Consider the following 9,281-nt stretch of genomic DNA (forward strand, 5'->3'; position numbering starts at 1 on the left):
ATCTGATCTTTCGAAACTCAGTTTATTTATTTGCAAGAGTAGCAATTGTTAATTTGCATGGTTGTGGTGAGAATGATGTGAAAAAATGTTTAGCATATTGTTTTGTTTGTAGCTGAATCCAAATCCAAATTTATATGATTTCTCAATTTTCCGCTGATGAGATCTAGAAGAGAAAATTTTCAGTCTTTTTCAGGCCTTCCAGCTCCTGAAAGTCTGGCATATGGTAAGTGATATCCATACATAGGGAACTTTAAGTGGCTGAGAAGGGCAGGAAGTTCTGGAAAAGATAGCCTTGTCAAGTTATTATACCATCCAACAAGGACGAGGGTACATGTGTCCCTTCAACATAGTCAAAGATCAACATGTTTCATCTCTATTGGCTTTTTGGCCTAAAATGGTATTTTACAAAATTTAGGTTTGTGGGCCATGAAATCAACTTCAATACCAGAATAATTGTTTAAATAAATGGATTGGAATACAGTAGTTTAGAAATTTAATTATCAGGGTTCATTGGAGATAATAATATTGTTTTATGAATATTTTGTTTCAGATACACGAACACTATAACATAATAGTTATTTCTTTGGGTCATGATCAAAAAAGTTTGAAAGCCCCTGGAAAAAAGATCTAATTACATTGTTTCAGGATACAGTGAAACCCTGGGAGAGACACTAAGGATCATTTATTCATTCAACAGGTATTAATTAAGCATTAGTTTTTCCCCTTGTGTTATGCTCTGGTCTAAAAATCTTGGGGATTAAATTGTGAACAAGAAATAAAGCTCCTAATCTCTTTGAGTTTACATTATAATAGAGGAAAGGGAACATAAACAAGTAAGTATGTAACTGTGTTAATAAGTGAAAAGGGGTAGAGATAGATGGGATAGGAGTAGGGACTAACTGAAATATGTGATATCATTTTTTAGAAGTGGTTGGAAATGCTCATTCAATTTCATACTTAGCTTCTGATATGAGAATATAGAAAAACGGAGAAAATTTGCAAATGACTTATAATTATGTAATTATGACATGTATCAAGATACTGACTTATTACAAGTATCAAAATGCTAAAATTGTGTCTTAATATCTTATATAAAATAATGAATTTTAAATATTCAATGTAGTGTTTTCCAAGATACTAATACTTTGAGCTCCCAAGGCATTGTGAATTCATAATTTCAAATATTTTAGGTAAGAATAGTAAGGGATATCACATATAATCAACATGTTCTTGATCTTTAATGTCAGTAAATATCCAAAATCAACAATAAAACACAAATTAGGCACCTGAACCCAACCAATTATTCTGGACCTGGTTTTAAAATATCTACGAATTAATTCTTACTAATTAGTTTGATCATATCAACTGAGGTATCATTGTACACAGAATATTATTTAATAAAAATATTCTTTTAGTGGGAAAGGTCTGGTACAAAGATAGAAGATAAGATTGTTTCAATTTATTTTTTACATGTATCTCAGACTCACCAAAATAGTGAATTTACCACTACATTTTGAATGCTTATAGGTCAGTTAGAAGAACATGAGCCAACAAAATGAAGTCAGATTTATAAATATTTATTACTATTCAGACTAACATAAGTCAATTATTCTATATTTAGCCATTGTTCAATGACATTCATATAACTAAAACAAAAGTAAATCTATTGTGTAGAAGAATTTTTAAAAACATGAGATCAACTTTTAATAGGTCCATGTATAATGGCATTTATTTCGAACAAATATTCTGGTAATAAGGACTTGATAAAGGGTAGATTAGTATGTGACACTGTTTTTATCATGTGCTGTTTTCATTTCATTAATAGGACACAAGAGTAGTGTTTTCCATTACATTTTCAAATATCCTTGGCTTGTTTCACTACTCAATAAAAGCCCCAGTGGAAAAGAAATGAAATGTGGCATGATGTTTGAAGTCTTCTCATCTCTGCAAGTGGCTCACCCCAGTGCTATTTTTTTAACTAAACTTCTACCAGTCTTTAAATTGTAACTTTATTTTGACAATAGTAGTTATTTTTTGACGGCTACTTCATTCAAAAAGGACATTCCTCTGTTGTTCATCCTGCACTCACTAGATCTCAGAGAGAACAAAGCACTATGAAATGACATTCTAATTTTTGCTCTACCAGTAGACTATTGAGCTTAGTAAATATTGAACTTTCATGGGACTTTAATAACTCCTTGTAAAATGGGAGTGTTATGCTGGATCACCTTCAATAATTCTTTCAGAATTCTGACTATTTTGTTTTATATAAATCTTGATTTCACTCATAATTTTTTACCATGTGATAAATGTGTAGCTTGTCATGCTCAAGTACATTTCAAATAGTTGTTAGAAAGTTTGGTTATATATGAGAATTAAATGTTTCTACAGATTTTAATAAGGTGATGTTTGAAATGTTATTAACTAATATATACCTAAATGAAAGTCAAAATGTTAGTTTTCCATCTAATATTAATAGTTACTTTTGCTTTCAAACTTGTATTTTCTTTTAAAGAATCAATTATTCAAATGTATAAAAATCTAGATGATAACTTTTTTGTGGTAGAATTAACTAAATAAATGAAATACAGTTGATTAAAATTATGATGTAAGTTTAGAAAAAAGACAACATTGATGATTTAAGATAATTAGTAAAATGATTTTGACCAATGATTTGGCTAGGAAGATCTGCATTAAATTTTGCTTACTTTCAACATTAAAGAAGATAATGTATAAATATACTGGGTGCTAAAGAATGAAATTAAATATTCATAAAATGACAAACTATGTTAATTTTTCTCAACAGTGCCAAATGACTTTAACAGCCTACAATACCAGCATAGTTACAGAATGTTTTGTAACAAGCATGTGTAAAATACATTATTAAACTACATTGAGTCATCTGTAAGTAGCACACCCTTATCCAAGCCACCCAATGCTTTTCTATGAACAAAGTTACCCTTTTGTAAAACTCTTTTGTGTTTTAACTGACTTTTTTTGCCACATGTATCACATTTGTCCTTTTATTTTTATTATTATTAATCATAAAACAGTTCTAAAATACTTTGTAAGATCTTTTCTTAAAAGCATTACATTCTCTGTGTGTAAAGAGGCAGAAAATGAATCTGAAATTAAGTCTTTTGGGGGTACTGAAACTTATTATTTATTTCAAAGCAGCATTAATTGACTCTTCCTAAGTATTGGTGAAGAAATCCATTACCTGAGTATTGCCTTTCCTCAACAGGCCATGACACTGAGTTTCTTATTATTAGATATTTTTCTTTAAAACTGTAATTTTAGTGGCACACACTAAATGTCTACCATAAAAATACAAGACAATTAGTAGTGATGTTTCTTCCTGCTTGATAGACTCAAATGCAGGCCTATTTCTATTTCCGAGTCTTAACTTGAAGAACAATACCATAGTGCATGTCAATACAATCATAAGTCCAGGTGTTTTCACTTTATATTACTCTCTGTGGCTTATATACATAGTATATTTCAATAATGTATATATACAACCACCACATATTTCTAGCATCCTATATAGCAATGTTAAATACAATTTATCCAGTTACAGTGCTGACACATTTTGAGAAGTAACTTCTAGATTTAGTCATGAAATATTGGTTGTAGTTGAGGCTATCAGCTTGACCTTTTGACAAGAAATAGGTCCAATTTGTTAGTCAGATAATCTGTTCTGTCAAGCATTAGTTTTCCTTCACTTCATGGAATTAATTAGTAATTCAGTTTAACAGGATGAGTTACTTTGTTATTAGTTTGGCATGAAAAAAATCTGTATATCTATAATTTTTCTTCAGTTTAGTTGCATTTTTAATTTCCATTTACCCATCTTTGAGCTGCATTATCTAAACTTAAAATTTCAAAGATGGATATGTGCCTATTCTGCAGGATTTCTTCCTTAATTGATCTGGGATGGCTGCCAGTCTCCTTTAGAATTCTGCACTCTTTATGAGATTGGCTTATATCCAGTTACTCTCACACTTCAAGTTCTCCTCTTACTTTGCTGTTTTTTAAGCAAGAAATTGTTTTTTGAGTCTTTAGATGTTCCTTTCTATGTGTGAGAATTTTAATTCTATAAAGAAAATCTTTTCTTATATTTATGTCCCTTGAAATTCTACATTACACACTTATTCTCCTTTGGAGTGGAGCCAATGTTGAATTTATTGTCTTATTTGTAAGATAATATTTAAAACTTGAGGGAATATTTAAACCTTAATATTTATCTGATTCTTTTTTCTCTACCACTAATTTTACTCTTCTGATATGTATTTTCCTTCATAAAAAATTGCTTTTCTAACAGAATATTAATTTTAAAAATCTCAGGAAAGTTGTACGATTTTTGAGATTTAACGTAACTACAGAAAAATGAAAATACTAAGTCTGATGAAATCTCGTATAATTTTAAAAATATTGTCTCGAAAATAACTTATTCATCAATCCAAAGGACTATAGCAAAACTGAGGAGCATTTTCTGAGCAGCCAAACTAGATGTTCCAAAGATCATTGTGGAAAGTCTGTATACTTCATTCTGTGGAAAACCTTTAAGCCCTAATTCAGAGTCAGCTTTGTCATTTTGTACATAATTTTAATCAACTTTAATAGCTGGTTTCTCCAGTAAGTAGTAAGTAGTAAACTAGAGGGTGGAGCATACAGAATAATAAGGGAGAATTTAGAGTAAGGGAGGATTTTTTTTAAATGCAGAAAAAAAGAGGAACCAAAAATTCAACATGGTAATTTGAGGATTATTTAAGGCTTAAAACATCCTTGTATTATATATAGATATAGATATAATTATATATATGGCATGTAAACAGTTACATCTATATATACGTGTGTGTGTGTGTATCTTATAAACAGCCTTATTTATCTCTTTTGGACTCATGGATATTTATAGAATTTTCTACTAATTGAAACCTGTAATCAGTGTGCCAAATTACCATACATTTAAAATTCCTTTGGCTGTATTCTGTTTAATATGGCAAAGTTTTACATTGTCAAAATGGACATTCACTTTAAAAATATTTGAATGTTAACAATGTGACATAGATGTGTGTGTGTATAAGTTAGATCCAATATAAAATGTGTTAAAAAAACGGTTCAAAATCAACACTCTGGGAGTTGAGTGCTTAGTACCTCATATATCTTTATCTAAATATATACAAGATGACTGTTAATTTATATAAGCAATACTAGATATGATTGTTCATCAGTGTAATGAATGGTGTTAATATATGTGGTTGGTAAGAAGTCAAGCTTGCTGCTATTGGCTGCATGAGGTATAGGAATCAACACAGTCAACAGTTGGATGTCCTTGGTGTGGAGCCCAGTTGGACCTGTATCCCTCACTTCACAGAATACCTTGTCTCTCAACCCACTTATAAAGCCAGCTGGTCCTACTGCCAGGATACCACCATGTTCACCTCACCGTGAACCTATCATGCCAGGTGCTGGTTCAAGTGCCTAAGCAGACTTAAACTTGCTCCCAGGTGCCAGAGCAGCTGTAAGAACCATTGATTCTTTTATCCTTGTTTACTAATAATATTTATATGTGTGGCATATGTGCTTTCATTGTAATGTAACAACTGGTATTAAAGTTTTGGGAGAGAGAACGTTTAGCCGTAATCTACCTTGACTGTCAGAAATTACCAATATTTACCCCCAAAGCCTAGCATTTGCCTCATGGTCACATTGGTTTAGGTCATTTCACAACACCAACAAATGTATGTGATAGAAATGTAGTAACTACACTGTATAATCAAGGGCAAATATGTTTGTTCTTACATATTATTTCATTGTCTTAAAAATTAACATTATGACCATCTCTTTTTCTGTTAATCCTGTATAAATATGGAATTACCTGTATTGAAATTTTATTCGACTCTAAGTTTCCAGAAATTTAGAATGCCATAGCGCAAACACAAGAAATTAAAAAGAAATCATGTGTAAGATATATGTAAAAGTCTTTTTCAAAACTGTAAAAGTCGTTTTCAAAAAGATGTTCCTCAAAACACAAGTCTCTTAACATATTGTGTTTAAAAAGTTTGTATGACAAATAATTTTCAGAATTGCTACATAATTTGCCACTGTTCAACCATCACAATGTACATCAATATATTAAAGAATCTGAGAAAGTTGTATTAAAGAATCCTGCTAACTTTGCTTAATTCAACATTTCCCCAATATATTAGACATTAACTTGAGAAATTATGAATTAGAAAGACATTCAATTTGGACTCATTTGTAAATAGAATTCTATGGCCAGTATTTGGAGGGGTGCACTGAAAAACTAAACCTTATATTTAAGAAGACTACCAGAAAAGTGAGGGAGGTGAGAATACTGAAACACTACCAGATAATGTGGACTACATGTAAAAATAAACTTTTTGTATAGAAATTGTCTCAAGTGTATTTGGCAAATAGTATGCCATATATAATCAATTCTAAGATGCAGTTGTTTTCTAATTGTAAACAGCTCTGAAATCAGTGTAAATTTTATAGTTGATTGCATCTGTCAAACCCTTTTGGCCAAGTGGCAGTCATGACATAGTTAACATCACTTGATGCCTCAGGTATGATAAAGAAAGCCCACATATCAAAACAGATGGGATGATTGTTAATGGATAAGGAGAAAACTTCAAAGATAATAGTGGAGCATTTTAAAAATAAATGCTGTACAGCATTATCAACACTTTCAATGGACCGGAAAATAACATTATATGGAAAAACATGGAATTCAATGATTCTCAACCCAAACATGATTCAGGAGAGTTAGATTCCGAATGAGAAGAAGTTTCACTAATACTTAAGCCAATATATTGCATTAGTCTGTCCTCACATTGCTAATAAAGACATACCTGAGGCTGGGTAATTTATAAAGGAAAGAGGTTGAATTGATTCACAGTTCCACATGGCTTGGAGGCCTCACAGTCATGGCGGAAGGTGAATGAGGAGCAAAGTCATGCTTTACATGGCGGCAGGCAAGAGAGCATGTTCAGGGGAACTCCCCTTTATAAAACTATCAGATCTTGTGAGACTTATTCACTATCAGGAGAACAACCTGGGAAAAACCTGCCCCCATGATTGTATTACCTTCCACTGTAGTTCCCTCCCCTGACGTGGGGATTATTACAATTCGAGGTGAGATTTGAGTGGGAACACAGAGCCAAACCGTATCATATTTTCATTTTTATTTATGCATAAGGGTGATTTTTTAAAAGTACATATAAATAAATATGAAAGAGTTCTTTGAATAAGCACAACATTTCTAAAGATAACAAACCTTTGACTAGTTTGAAAGCTTCTTTTTCTTTCTCAAGGGTACACAAACTAATGACGTATCTTAAGACTGCATGTTAGCTATGTAAAACCATTTTAATTGCCTAATGGATGCTAGACTTCTAAAATATCTATACTTGTATCATATTTCTCAAAGGAATTCAATAACCCATTTATACTCAATAGTTTTTATTTTCTATGAGATAGATGTGTTTTCAAACTACTTTAATGAAGTCATAAAAAACTTGAACAGATTGAAAGATGTTTATAAAGTGACTAAAATATACTTTGCCTTAACTACTTGCAATCTAATTGATTTTTTTTCAGTATGTTGGTTGACACATGCTAGTGATGATAGTGAGAAAAATAAAGTTGAGAAAAATACATTAAAGAATTATTGCTGTAAGAATTGGAAATTATCTGATCAGCTGTTGGTTGAAAATCTGAGGCATGACTTTTATAACATCTGTGATGAGATTTTTGTCTATGTTGGAGTATTCATTGACTGAAGCTGCCTGCAGATTTTTCATTTCTTTTGTTCTTCCTCATCACTCGTTGTTGGTTGTGTTATAGTTCACTAGATTTGCTATTCCATAGCATAAAAAATTATAAACTCAAGAATATATATTCCTTTTAATTTATTATACGTTTTTCTCTTTTATAAATCAGCAGCTTTAACCTTTTTTTCTTTTCATAGGGAGTTATTAAACATAAGAATCCTACCATATATTAAGGAAGTTATACTTCAGTGAAATATGACTATAAAATCTATCTTCATCTGTAGGGAAGGTAATGAATTAGCATAAATGCCTTCATAATCCAGTCTCTCTCCCTCCCCTCTTTTCTAATAAAAATGCAGAGAGAACACTGTGAAGCTCAAGCTGCCTCTAAAGAAAGTAGAGATTTACAGAACATAACCTCACAAGATTTGTTGATGAATTATGAAGGAAGGACATTTATTTTGAGAATCATGAGCATTATAATATTTATTGAGGATTAGAATTTTGTTATGTGGAGGTGCTACTACCTCCTCATGAGCCACTTCTGAACTCAGTCAATCTCAGTAAGAAGAAAATGATTAATTTGTAAAATATTAAATTATCATGATTTTTTTCACTTTTCTGTCGGTTTTTTCTGTTAATGTCAGGTAGCTTATCTTTAGTCTTTATGATTAAAAATGGGAGAAAGATATCATATTAAAAATGCAGAGGCTGGGCACGGTGGCTCACACCTGTAATCCCAGCTTTGGGAGGCCGAGGTGGGCAGATCACCTGAGGTCAGGAGTTCAAGACCAGCCTGGCCAACACAGCCTAACACCATCTCTACTAAAAATACAGAAATTAGCCGGGCGTGGTGGCGCGTGACTGGAATCCCAGCTACTCGAGAGGCTGAGACAGGAGAATCGTTTGTACCTGAGAGGCGGAGGTTGCAGTGAACCGAGATCGCATCACTGCACTCCAGCCTGGGCGACAGAGCAAGACTCCATCTAAAAAAAAAAAAAAAAAAAAAAAAAAAGCAGATGTCAGTGTCCTTTAAAATTTGCCTGTCCTTAAAATTTTATCTCTATTGTATCATTCTAATAAATACATGTACCTAACAAAAAATTATGGGGAAATTCTTGGCACATATGTGAATCCCTTTTTTCACTATGCAAATAACCTCACCAGATTAATGAGCCAAAAATTCATTTGAAACAATGAGTTATCCAAATTTTATGCTGACATTGGCTATAAGTATTAACATTAGCTTATATGACACATTTTTTAAGTGGGATTGGAATTTTATGTTTGTTTAACTGTTGAGAGATCTAGGGGAGGGAAATATATAAAGCAAGAGAAAGAGAGGGAGAGATTTTTGAAGTCAAATGACATAAAAACTATGTAAATAAAGTCTTATCGACAAAGTGTTAAGAGAAGTGCAAATACAAGATGGGTTTTATGATACTACTATTAAATGAAAGAACAAAGGTGGATGCATATGAA

Source organism: Pan paniscus, chromosome 9 (assembly GCF_029289425.2).
Source record: "Pan paniscus chromosome 9, NHGRI_mPanPan1-v2.0_pri, whole genome shotgun sequence".
NCBI lineage: Eukaryota > Metazoa > Chordata > Mammalia > Primates > Hominidae > Pan > Pan paniscus.